Source organism: Euphorbia lathyris, chromosome 3 (assembly GCF_963576675.1).
Source record: "Euphorbia lathyris chromosome 3, ddEupLath1.1, whole genome shotgun sequence".
Lineage (NCBI taxonomy): Eukaryota > Viridiplantae > Streptophyta > Magnoliopsida > Malpighiales > Euphorbiaceae > Euphorbia > Euphorbia lathyris.
The window spans coordinates 99,028,566-99,043,137 of NC_088912.1; the positions used below are offsets into that span (position 1 = coordinate 99,028,566).

General features: G+C 33.9%; 2 pseudogenes; both read right to left on the reverse strand.

The window, feature by feature from the left end:
* Positions 1-12,722, reverse strand: part of LOC136221770 (protein SENSITIVITY TO RED LIGHT REDUCED 1-like) — a 79,786-nt pseudogene extending 67,064 nt beyond the window's left edge.
* Positions 10,722-13,154, reverse strand: LOC136222816 (heat shock 70 kDa protein 4-like; annotated as a pseudogene).
* Positions 13,155-14,572: the final 1,418 nt, after the last annotated feature.

The following is a 14,572-nucleotide window of genomic DNA, read 5'->3' on the forward strand; positions in this document are numbered from 1 at the left end:
TTAGAGTTTCAATTTGTCTATAACCCTAGCTAGGTAGAGTTCTAATACGATTATACTTGTGTATTGTATTCCTATACAAACTACTATTGGCTCACTATAAATACAAGGCCTCTGAGCCATAATCACTAAGGTGATTCAAACCATTAATTGTGTTATTACTTATCTCTCTCTATCTCCATAATCCTCTCTATATCAAACTATATATTTAACAATGGGTTGTTGTTATGCAGCAGATCAAGCTATCTCTGCAGCTGCCTTTACTATGTTTGCAATCCGGTGACCAAGCAATGGATTACTCTCCCTTCTCCATCTATTTGCACGAAATTTGTTTTATCAGGATTCGTTTGCAACCCAAATTCTAAAATCACCCATTCAAGGTGGTTAGGATCACCTTGAGAACTCCTGAAACAAATTCTAACGACTTGGATTTGGAGATATTCGACTCTACAACTAACCAATGGAATGTATATAAATATAAATCCAATTCGGCTATTATCTTCGACATGAAGAAAATTGCTATTGAACATAGAGGAATTTTACATTGGGAATGTAGAAGAAGCGACCTGGTTGTTGCATTCGATCCAAAAGTTTATCGATTCCACACGATTAAATTACCCGGAATATGTAGTGTCCAGGTTCATCAAATGCTCGGAGTAAGCCAAGATCATCTCTATTATGCAGAGATTGATTTTCGACTTAGATACATAAATCATATTTGTACCATTTGGAGATGCGTCGAGTTTGAAGGAGAACACACTTGGAGTGTTCATATCCGCGTTGATTTGTATGACTGGCCTCATCAATAATTTAATATCGATCTATGGAATTACACAGTGCATTGGCAAGTACTGGGCATAGATCCCGTGGATTGCAATACCTTGTTTCTTTACTTACATATTTCAAACTTTGAAGTCTGTATGCGTTCGATTTACTCGGTCGACATAAGAAGAAGAAAGATGAAGAGGCTCTATTGGTTTCGTTTATCCGGTTATGTTATACAGAGTTTGATGTTTGTTCAACCGAGTTGGCCAACAGTAGTTCCTGAGCTTCGACCACCGTCTGCCAGTGATGATTTAGGTAGACATACTCACCCTTCTTTCTTTTACTAGTATTGTAATATTCAACACTAAATTTTAATTATTTGTGTAATACTATTTAAGTTTAGCTATTTTAATTGAGAGAAACATATTAATTTTAGAGTATTTGATTTTGTAATTTTCTTTTCGTTATTGCATTAGGATAAAAAAACATCATTGAGACTGTCGTAGATTGTTTTCAGAATTTGATTGTGAAATTTTTTTAGTTTTAATTTTAAATAAAACTACGTGGTTTCACTTTTTTTGTACCGATTAGTAAAATTCTCATTTTTTCAAATTACGTTGATAATGATCTTAAAATGAAAATTTTCAAGAATTAAATAATATTTTAAATAATTTTAATTTTTCAACTTTTTAGATTTTAGGTCATTTGGTGTTGTTTTTTTATAAAAGAGAAAGTTAATGTTTAGAGAGAGAAAACTCTAAAAATGATGACTTTGAAAAATAAAAAATATGGTTCCATAATAAATATAATAATAAACAACTTTAATTTTTGAAAATTTTCATTTTGAAATTGTTATCGATCAAATATGGCAAAATGAAAATTTTGCCAACCATACATATTGATCTATAAAAAAACGTGAGACCACGATATTTTATTTAAAATTAACCCTTTTTCATGTTAATGACTAGCTAAACTTTCATCAATTAATATTACTATGAGATTTTTTATGTTTTAGTTGTTTTTTTTTTTAATTTCTTTTATTGTTTATGTGAGAAATCTTAATGGAAACCTCTTGAGTTGTATTTTTGGTTATGATTGCTTAAATAAGACAGAGAAAAATAGTGAAAGGAGAGATCGGATCCCACAACCTAACATAACTTTGAAAGAATGAAGATGTAGAATAAGAGATTCTACTTCTCTAACCAGCATTAATTTGATTATGGGTGTAAACGAGCTGAACCCTAGGTAGGTTCGGTATTGGCTCGTTAATATCTCGAGTCGAGCCCTCCCGGGCCGATCTTTGACGAGCTTTGACCGAGTCAAGCTTTGACCGAGTCGGACTTTTATCGAGCTTATAACGAGCTTTAACCAAATTCATCATACATGTATAAAATAAGTAGCGTAGAAAAAAGCTTTGTAACATACTTCATGTGAGTTTAAAATATTTATAACGAAAAACAATAAAGGATTTAATGTAACTTGAGTTGTAAATTACGATGAAAACTAATGTAATAAAATGACAATACATGTGGAGCAAGGAAGAATACAAGTAAAGATTCATAAATTTCCTGCTAAATATTATTAATTTATAAACATGGACTCAATAGATTTTAATTCGAATAAAAAAAAGTCTTAATTGATTTCTTTGCTCTTAACGTATCTAATGGCTTCCTTTTGCTTGGATAGAAAGAAAATAAAAATCATCATCATCTACAATCAATGATCTTCGTTAGAAATACTACTAGAAATCCTTTACAAACTTCTTGTTTAACAACTCTAAAGAAACAAGGTCGTCTCCAAACTCTGTTATCACTCATATCTAATCCTTCTTTCCTTTCTCAATTATTGCTTCCAAGAAAATCTTCTTCTTCTCCTGTAATTATATCATCTCTTACTTTGTCCAAACGTTCTATGATTATTTTTCTCGTTCCATCAATGTTGAACATCTAGCCAATGACTCTGATTCAATGTCATGGTCGAAAGATAGTTCGAGATTTTCTTTAAAATTTCTTCCTAAAACTGAAGGGAAAAAATCCAATCACAATATCCCTCTAGCTTTGAATAACAGATTGTTATTATGCAGCAATACATGCAATTATTGTCGGGGCCTTTACTATGTCTGCAATCCAATGATGAAGCAATGGTTTACCCTCCATTCCCCACCCACTCATGGCCAATTTGATATGTGGGGAATTGTTTGCTACCCAAGTTATGAATCTGCAAATGGTTCGACTTAGACTCAGTTCAAGGTGGTGAGGATTGTTCGCCGCGACTACATCATAGAATCAAACATTTTGAACATGGAGATATTCGAGTCTGCAACTAATTATGTTTATTGTAGAATTTATTTTTATTGTTGAAATTTTGAATTCATGTTTATTGTATTTCTTTTTATTTTTCCTTTTCTTTTTTCCATACATGTTTGATTTCTACGTGATTCATACTGCGAGTAGAAGGCATTCAACTGGTACTGCTCTACATGCCATATTAAGGCAATACGCTAGTTAGACTCGAGTTTAAGAAGATAGTGGAGCCTCTAGGTCCAATATTGACACACTCGTTGTTAGGCCACCCATAGATTTCAGTCCAGCAGACTTTATGCTTCAGAGATTTGCAGACCTATGAGAGGTGTGTGTTAAGTATCCCATATTGATTAGCTATGGGTTGGATTGGATAGGACTCGGACTAGCCCTAACCAGATTTGACATGTAAATATTTTGTCTAAGCAACGAATGTTCTATCAGAAGTAGACCTGTCCACGGGTCCGAATACCCGTCCGGTCCGTCCAAGCTCATGCCCCTTCGGTCGGGCTTGGACAGTATAAATGAAGCTTAGGTCCATTCCGGCCTAGGACAGCTAAAGCTCGTCTATTTTTTTGACGGGTTTGGGATTGATTAACATAGCACGGGCCGATCCAGCCTGTCTTGCCTATTAATATTAACTAATTAATTTATATATTTATATATTAAATATTCACTTTTAAATATAAATTTTATTTTTTATAATTAAAAATCATGTATATATATTTAGGTGTGTTTATATGGGCTGGACTTGGGATTTGATTTTTAAGCCCGAGCCCAGCCCGATCCGAGCCGGCCTAAATTTATAGCGAACTGAACTAGGCTTGGACGGAGTACTTTTACATAAAAACCTGATAAATCCGACCCAAGCCCGGCCCAACCCGTCCCATGGCCTGGTCTCAGAAGGGATAATATTGCCCTAACTACTCACAGCTCCTAACCACTTCATCAGGCTGCACAAAAAATTTGACATAGACATATAGCAATCGAAATCAACAATTTAATATAGCCATTACCAAAAAGAAAAACAAGGAGTTCAAATAAACTAGGTCTAATGCTCCTCCAGCTCCCTTAACTTATTTAAATTAGTCATTTTACCCCTCCAACTCATTGAATGTCCTATTTACTCACTTAACTTCATAAAAATGGTATTTCCCACCCCCTTAACTTGTCCAAATTAGTCATTTTACCCCTCCTCAACTCATCGAATGTCCTATTTACCACTTTAACTCCATAAAAGTGGTATTTCTCACCCCTTATGATCATATTTACCCTCTTAACTCCATAAAAGTGGTATTTCTTACCCCTTTATAGTGCAAAATTAATAGCACAATTTAGGTTCCACGTACAAAATAACACCAATATAGGTTTAACGTTTAAAAAATGTATCAATTTAGGCTTCGATGACGGATTGAAGAAATACCACTTTTATAGAGTTAAGGGGGTAAATAGGACATTCTATGAGTTGGGGAGGGGGTAAATGGACAAGTTGAGGGAGTAAGAAATACCACTTTTATGGAGTTAAGGGGGTAAATAGGATATTCTATAAGTTGGGGGGATAAATGGATAAGTTGAGGGGGTGAGAAATACGATTTTTATGGAGTTAAGGGGGTAAATAGGACATTCGATAAGTTGAAGCGGTAAAATGACAAATTTAGACAAGTTAAGGGGGCTAGAGGAGTATTAGGCCAATAAACTACAACAATTCCAGGAGGATTAATTAAATTTTACAAATTTTAATTTTATAAGTTATGATTAAATTCGTATTCCACATTTATCAAAAAAAAAAAAAGAGTATTCCACTTAAAACATTAGGGTTAAATTTAGGCCCTATTTGGGAATTAGATGTTAGCTGTTAGCTGATTACATTAGCTGATTTGATTAGCTGTTTGTGTAGACCTGTTTGGTAAAAATTAGCTGATTGATAATAGCGGTTTGTGCAAAAAGACGAATAAGGGCATTAATTTTGGCGTAGGAGAAGAGGGAGTCTATCTATTAGGGTTAAAGAAGTCCATTAATTTTAATATTCCAAAACGCTAATTGAAAAAGCTCCTTTTAAGAGCTTTTTCTAAATTAGTGTTTTCATCCCAAAGTTCTCTTCCAAACCTCTCTCCACCAAACACTTCAATCAGCGGTTTCAGTGGTCAAACCTCTAAAATTGGTCAAAACCGCTCTTTTTATCCCAAAACGCTCTTTACCAAACAGGGCTTTAGTGTTTATCAATTAATTAAAATATAAAAAGTATTAATTAAAAGACTTGTTAATTAATTGGGATTTCTCATTCCTTTTATTTTTTTTAATTACGATAAAGAAAATTTCTAATCCAATTTCCATTAGAAGGCTTTATACATTCCATTTACACAATATACATAAGAAGAAGAAAGATGCAGAGGCTTTATAGGTTTTGTTTATCCGGTTATGTTATACGGAGTTTGATGTTTGTTTAATCGAGTTGGCCGACAGTAGTTCCGAAGCTACATCAACCGTCTGACGGCGATAATTTATCTAAACATACTCACCCTTCTTTCTTCTTCCACGAATATAATTAATATTCAACCATCAAATTAAAGCTTTGTGTAATACTTTTAAGTTTAGCTATTTTAATTGAGAGAAAGATATTTGATACGTAATTTTCGGCCAATTCATACCGAAAAAGTTACCAAAATATCGACATGAGAGCCACGTGCCAGTAAAAAAATAATAATTATATTTGTTATTTATTTCACCTAACCGTTTGAAACTGCCATGTGACTATATAAAAAAATAAAATTATATTTGTTATTATAAAAATTAAATCTTTATTGATGTGTTACTATTTCAGCTAACAGCTAATTCCCAAACTGGACATTTATCTGTTTGGATTGACTTAAATGAATTTGTTGAATAAAAGGAAAGTTAAATAACTTTATTTAAAAAAAAAAATGAAATTCGGTGATCTTTGCAAACTAGACCTCAATTCCAATGTCTATTAATTTGTTTACCCTGTAATCCAGTCTTTACTTAAAAAGTTAAAAAATTATCAGATAATTCGATACGGATTAATTGATTCTGACTGTCAACTTTAGAGTCTATTTAAATTTTTAATTGAATCTATTAGTGACTATGTTTTTGCAAAATCTGGTTATTTGAAGAGGCCTCGTATTACCAAAGGGTTAAATGTATTGTTGGTCACTGAACTTACATGATTATCCTAAAATGATCACTCAATTTTAATTTGTTTTAATAAACTTACTCAACTTTAAGTTTTGTCTCAATTAGGTCACCTCGACGATTTCAAAATGATGATATGGATGACATCTCAACATTAGTCAACTCGGTTTCTGACCGGAACGGCATATGACATCTACGTATGTACCACCAGACGGTCATGTTTCATTTATTTTTATGGAAAGGAAAACAAAATTTAGTTTTTTTTCATGAAAATAACCTATACGCGGCTGCCACGTATCAGCCATAGCATCATTACAATGCTTTTTAATCACTGAAATGACTTAATTAAAACAAAACTCAATTAAAATATTAAATTCCTGATGATTTATTATAGTAATCCTCAATGTTTTTCCAATGTTAACAAACATTTTTTTACCTTAGATGGGGTTTTACTTTAGTTTGAAGTTTTAATTGAGTTAAGAAAATCATATTAATTAGGCTTAATGCATCAAAAACCTTTGAATTTGTTCAAAATTGGCTCTATAAATTTATATAGTGTCTCGTTAGCCTCTTGAATTTGCTTAAAATAATTTATTGACCACCTGAATTTGTTTAAAGTGATCTATTGGCCTCTAAAAGTTGCTTTCAGTGATCCATTTGCCTCATAAATTTGTTTAAAGTGATATAAATTGCAACTTATCTAAATTTATAAAAAAATTCAACACTTAAAAAATAAAGACTTAATTCGTGATTCTAAGTCTTTAAAACAAATTAACATTTTGTTTTGTGCATCGTAATGACGTTTTTATAAATTTAGAAACTTAATCAAGATATTTTAAGCAAGTTTAGGTGGCTAGTGAGACACCATGTGAGATCGGGAGGCCAATCAACCTTTTTGAATAAGTTCAGAAAACAACTAAGTATTAAGCCTATTAATTAATAGGCCTAATACACAAATAACCCCCTGAACTTGTCCAAGCAATTTTACCCCTAACGTTTAAAATTGTGCAATTTTACCCCCTAATGTTGGTAACCAAGAGTAATTTTACCCCTAACGTTGACAAGTTGGGTTAATTTCAGACATTATTGTAAAACACAGATATTTTGTTCCTTATTCTGCACCAATTGTATATCAGTTCGTTTAAAAAAAATCATATTTTCCGTGGTTTAATAATAGAATTGGATGTTAATATTTATTAATTTGATGAAATATTTTGATTTTTTTTTGTCCAACTCATAAAATAGACAGTATTTTTTTTATTAAAGATTGGATAGCGAGGAAGGGTATACGGCGAACATCCCAGCTATGCTGGCACCCCCATTTTTCATTGATGATAAATAGACAATATAATTTTTATTTTTATTTTCACGTCTAATTGTATGTTTATGATCTGTCACTAATGAGTAATAAAATGACTCACATGTGAAATTTAAATGACAAGATTCATGAACGAGAAGACAATTTGATGAATTATTTCTAAAATTGACCCAGCTTGAGAATGTTATGGGTAAAATTGCTCTTGGCCGCCAACGTTAAGGGTAAAATTGCACCATTTTAGACGTTAGAGGTAAAATTGCTCCTAGCTATAAACGTTATCGGGTCATTTGGTATTCTATTGGGATATGGATAAAGATAAAGGTTGAGATAGGGATAAAGATAAATGGTTGGGATAAAGATAAAATATGATAGTCGAGAATTATTATTCAATGTTTGGTATGTGTGATAGGGATAAGGATAAAAATAATACATTTTACTATTTTAACCTTATTTAAACTACATAACGTTAATTTGAGAAATACGATAGACTTTTCCATCTTATTAAAATCGCAGGAGCTTATCCCACCTTCTTATACCACCTCCCTCCTGGGTATAGGATTTGAGGGATAAGACTCGTATCTCTCTTATCTCTCTAATCTATCTCTAAAACAAACATGGGATAACTCATTTCAGTTTTTTTATCCTTATCTTTGTGTTTTTATCCACTCTAACAAACACCCCATATGGGTATTTTACCTTATCCCTAAAATTACACATGAATTTAGCATATTAATATGTTATTATTATTTTTTTAACCGAAATTAATATGTTATTAATTAATTAATTATTTTTGTCTAAGTAGTTATACGGTAAAAGACTTCTTAATTAATTAGGAATTTCATTCTTTAATTACGAATAAATAAAATAATCCTAATCTAAAAAGGATTAGAAGAATTGATTCCTCTATATATAGTAACGCTAATCAGCCTCTTAAGCACAATTCCGATTTCTCAGCCTTCATCTATCTGTCTTTCTTCTTCTTTCAAAAGTATCTAATGGCTTCCTTTTGTTTGACTCGAAACAGCGAAAACAAACCCTCCTCTTCAATCAACGATCTTCCATTAGAAATACTATAAGAAATCTTTTACAAACTTACCGTTAAACAACTCTATAGGAACAAAATCGTTTGCAAGCTCTGGTCGTCACTCATCTCTCATCCTTCCTTTCCTTCCCAATTCGAGATTCGTAAAACTTCTTCTTCTCCTCCAACCAGACAAACTCTAACTTTATATATAAAGTTCTATGATTATACGTTTGATTCTTACAACGGTGAATACCTAAGCAACGAGGGGGACTCATTGTTATGGTCGAATAGTTACATTGAAAAATTTCAATTTTCCTGCGATTTTATTCCTATCGAAATTGTTCTTGCTTCGAGTAATGGTCTGATACTATGCAGAAACGCATACTTTTACTATGTTTGTAATCCGGTGACGAAGCAACGGGTTACCCTTCCTTTCCCACCAACTTGCAGCAAATTTGTTTTATCCGGAATTGTCTGTGAATCTACGGATCGTTCGACTCAGGCTCAGTTTAAGGTGGTGAATATTGTTAGCAATTCTCGAATTATAAATTCAAACGTTTTGAATATGGAGATATTTGATTCTGCAACTAACAAATGGAGGGTATTAACAATAACAATTGGTGCTGAAGTTATATTTCACACGGCTGTTGTTAAAGCCGTTGAACATAGAGGAATTTTGTATTGGGATAGTGATGTGAGCCAATCGGTCATCGCATTCGATCAAACTCGTGATCTCTGTCTTCAGATTCCATTACCTGGAAGCTTGGACTGTTTTCATTTTCATTGTGCTTTTGGAGCAAGCCGAGGTCTTCTCTACTATGTACAAATAGAGCTTTTTCCATCGATAGATTTTCTTCCATCGAATATTCTATGTACTATTTGGAGATCTGACGAGTTTGAAGGAGAATATCATTGGAAAGTTCATCGCTCGATTGATTTGGATTAGATAGATCAACACATGAATTGGCAACATTGTCTGCAATTTGATCTATTAGACATAGATCCTATGGATTGCAATGTCTTGTATCTTTCAACGGTTGATAGAATATTGCAGGTCAATCGCATCTACTCATTGAATATAGAAAGTAAAGAGACGAGAGGGATCTCTGTTTTTCCACTGCATTTAGGTATCGTCAGTCAGACTATTGCATTTATTGAACCGATCTGGCCGGCATCAGGCCCTAGGTTGCCAAACTCCGTTTCAATAGTAAATCGGGTGCAATAGTGATATTTGTTAACATAGTAGGAAATTCAATTCAATTCAACTAAATATGTTCCTGTTTTTAGCCACTTTTATCAATTCTATTAACTTATTTTGCTGATTTAAGAACAATGTTTTGTAGATTTTAATTTGTTGACCGTATGTTTATGTTAATTTGATATTTGAATTGTTTATTTGATAATATAATAAATAAATTCCAATTTTTTTAATACATGAGAATTAATGAAAAGGAGCAAAATAATCCTCTGAAACTGTCTTGATTACAAACTCCTTTCTGAATTTTGGAGCAGCTACAATTAATATGCTTTGATGAATCAACAAGAACTGAGTTCCTAAACCCTGGTACTCAAGGGTGGAACCGGTGGCACATCGGCGCCCATGCTCGTTTATGGGGCAGAACAGAACAACCTAGTATTTCCAGGACTTGAGATTCTATTGAAGAATGAACTGGATCAAAAACTTTGATGTCGCCTATCCAACTTAACTCTTTTTTCGTTAAGACCGCGATGCTCAGCTGAACTCTAGGAGTTTCATACGATTCGATGCTGCCAATACCATATATTACCATCTGCATTTTCAACTATGAGCCCGGAACCTGGTGAAAATAATCTACCGATTCTGGAGTTGGGATTTGTTCCAAAACATTCTGATAGAACTGTGAGTTCTCTACCCGCTTCATACAGTTCTGCATCTTTTCCATCATTCTGGAAAGTTTCTCCTCCGTTTTCCACGACAAGGTAAGAACAACTGTCCATTCTCCATTACCTTCATGTTTGTCAAGGGTGAGTATTTTAGCAGAAACAGCCATGACCGTGTAATGTCCAGAATGCAATTATAATGCAAAGATTCAATCCGCGGTATATAAGAGTTATTCGACACATTGTTCGCAGGTATTTGTTGATGCAATGAATGTTCAAATACCAGGCGCTCCAACCTATTTGAAAACCACAATAGTTCTATCAGAAGGGATAAATTGCATTTGTACCACACAAACTGCTTTATTATAAACATCACATGAGATTTAATAAACCTAGATCGTAAATGACTAAATTCATTTGGTCATTAAGGACACTGTGAACACTGCTATACTAATAAAATGCAGCAAACGATATCATCACGAGTCATCATTAGTATGTTTACTACTACTAAATAGAGAAGAAAAGGTATTGAATTAAAGGTGCACCATGAGATAGATACTAATAAAATGCATTCTTGCTTTTACAAAAGCAACAGACGATATCATCACGAGTCATCTAAAGAAAAATAATTGTTTAGTTCTTATCATCACGAGTCATCTATGTCAAAGCACACAGTGAGTTCACGGACACCCCTTGGAGTTGGAGCTGGGGGGATGCCGGAAAGCTCGAATTTTCCGAGTAAATTGTTGTGTTTTGTTCTTGTTCTCCCGCCCTCATATACCTGTATCAAGGGAGCCGGCTGGTCAATGAAGTAAGTGGAGAACACCTGCTCTTTCTTTGTAGGAATTATAGTGTTACTTGGTATCAGAACATTCATAACACCTCCAGCGGTTTCAAGTCCAAGTGACAGAGGTGTAACATCCAAGAGCAGAACATCCTTCACCTTCTCATTTCCTTCACCACTCAACATGGCAGCCTGAAAAGCTACACCATATGCAACAGCTTCATCCCGGTTTATACTCTTGCATAGTTCCTTCCCATTGAAGAAGTCTTGCAGCATTTGTTGTACCTTTGGAATTCTGGTAGAACCAACGACAAGAACAACATCCTCTACACTGCTCTTGTCCATTTTAGCATCTCTCGAACACTTCTCAACAGGCTCCATACATTTTCTGAAAAGATCCATGTTCAACTCCTCGAATCTTGCACGGGTAATGTTTGTGTAGAAATTAATACCCTCAAAGAAAGAATCAATCTCAATAGTTGTCTGAGCATTGAATGAGAGAGTCCTCTTAGCCTTCTCACAAGCTCTCCTCAATTTCCAAAGAGCTCTAGGATTTCCGGAGACGTCCTTTTGATGCTCCTCCTAAACTCTTCAATGAAGTGGTTCACCATTCTGTTGTCAAAATCCTCACCTCCAAGGTGGGTGTCACCAGCTGTAGACTTCACTTGAAATATACCCTCCGTAATTGTGAGACATCAAAAGTACCACCACCTAAATCGAACATCAACACATTCTTCTCCCCAAAACAATAACCAAAGACAATTTCTCTAGACCAAAGCGAAGGACCTTGAACCTGATCAGAAATCCTGGCTTCTCTGACTGAACCTATGATAATTCGAAACAAAATTCAGTTTTTCTCCATGGCCTTTTTTAATAAATGTTTTAAGATTCCAGTTTTCTGGCACTTCACATGCCTCTTCATTATAACCTTCAAAGCATACAACCTTATTTCAGTCAAACTACCGTGTGAAACGCTGAAACGCTAACGAAAGAGAGTTTCAGTGCAACATAGCTACTCACAGCTCCTAACTACTTCATATTCGACAGAACTGCTATGTGTGTGTCTACATGAATTTGTCAATCTAGTTTCTGTATTGAAATAGTGAAATTAGCTACTCATTATCAATCTAGTTTAAAGGCTTTACACATTATATATTGTATTGAAATCAGCCGAAGAAAGTGCTAGACTAGTGTTGCTGCAGATAGCATTAGCGAGCAGCAAAATAGTGTTGCTACACATTATCAATCTAGTTTCTACAAATGTATGAATGATTGTAGGAGGAATAATTGAATTCTAGAAATGTATGAATGATGTTTCAGATACGACATTGTAAAGAAATTGAAAAGCCAATTAGACATGACAAGTACCAAAGTTTGAGAGATAATTACCATTTCAAAAGCAAAACCCCAAATTGCAAAAAGGAGTGGTGAGAATCCACATCATCGGAAAGAAAGAAAATAGGGACTGGGCGATGACGGAGAAAGAAAGCGGAGAGAGAGAGAAGAAAGGAGAATAGAAATCGGGTTAATTGGTTAGGGTCGGTTCCAACCGGTAAAAGAAGACTGTTAAACATGAAAATAGAAAAATACAAAAAAAATAAAAAAAATAAAAAATAAAAAAAAATGTGGATCGTTAAATACCATCTACATCTCATTTATCACATCCCTCATTTAGAATTTTTTTTTTTTTTGCCATTCTTATATAATTTTGATCAAAAACTGAAATTTCTATCTCCAAAATTATAAATCCGCACAGCAATAATTGAAATTTTAAAAATAATTGATGCGTAACCACTAAAGAACCCGAAAAATAGATGATTACGAGTCGGAAACATTAAAATTTATGTTTTTTTTATCAAAGAAATCATAAAAATAATACATATTTTTTGTGATGATTTTGCATTTTTTTCATCACAAAAAATTTGACGATGACAAGGACAAACCCTTTGAGCTCATTGTTTCGGCAACCGATGCAACGCAAGGCTTTACGGATTTGAGTTTGGTGGGTCGTTTCCTATTAGAGACACCGATTAACTTCCCGAGCATGAGGAAGCAGCTGCAGTCATGTGGCACCCTTCGAAGGGCATTTGCATCAAAGAGGTTGAAGATCAACGTTTCGTCTTTTCAGCTCTTCTGTGAAACAGATTTGATGAGAGTTTTTGACGCAGGACCTTGGTCGTTCAAGAACAAGTTGATGGTTCTCCACCGTATCTCTTGTGGTGACGTCCCCTCTCAGATTCCACTGAACCACGTCCTCCTCTGGGTTCACATCTATGAACTACTTGTACGCTTTATGTCTGAATCTGTTGGGAAGCTGCTAGGTAATTTTATTGAGGAATTTGATATCTATTAAGGGAATCGCAACAGCACGATAAGCTAAAAAAAATAAATAAGTAATCCGATATTTATTACTATATCCATTTCTTTATATAAGTCATTCTAGGGTATTTCATACAAATTAAAAAATATATTGATTAATTAAAAAAATTTTCTCTCATGTCACTATTAGGGAATAAGCATTGGAATATTAAAAAAACATATACCAATACAAAAAAAATTAATAATCGGACAAAAAAAAAACTAAACTAAAAGTTCTTGGAATCCTAGGAGAAAAAACTAATTTACTAAAATGACTTATATAAAGAAATTGAGGGAATAGTTAATTAGGTTGCAAATTAAATTAAAGGTAAATTATAAAAATTGGTCAAATGGGAGGCTCATTTACATATTTAACACATTTACTCAACCTACTACATATCTAGACTGATTTTGTGTGACTTTCCCATAATACCCTCAATATTTACGCGCGTCTCCCTCCCTCCCGTCTGACTTCGCAGATTCGACATTATGTGAAGCCTACGAAGCTAATGTTTGGGTTTACTTGATGAATTTAATTAGTATATGCGAAGTCTGTAAAGCTAATGTTTGGGTTTACTTGATGAATTTAATTAGCATATGCGAAGTCTGGATGTGTTTTGAAGCTAATTCGCAAAGTGGTATATAAGAAAAAAATGTCAAACAACATCGGATTCTAACATTAAAATCATAACATTATCAAAATTTACAACAAGATTGCCACAATAAACTCCTAACAAATCACTTCAAAGTGAACCTAACTAATCCGGTACCAATTTTGAAGCGGATGAGTAATTTCTCTCTACAGGAAGTCCATACCTTTTGGGATGAGAAATGGAAGTCCAAACCTTTTGGGATGGACGTGTCCCATGGTGCACACCAAGATTGAGACAATCTCTCCTAACCAACCATTTTAAAGTGAATGTGTCAATTTTGAGGAAAATTTCTCACTATACAGGAAGGAAAGTTATCTCCCCTGCATCCGAGGACGCCGCCTTTTAAAAAGGGATGTTATGTAA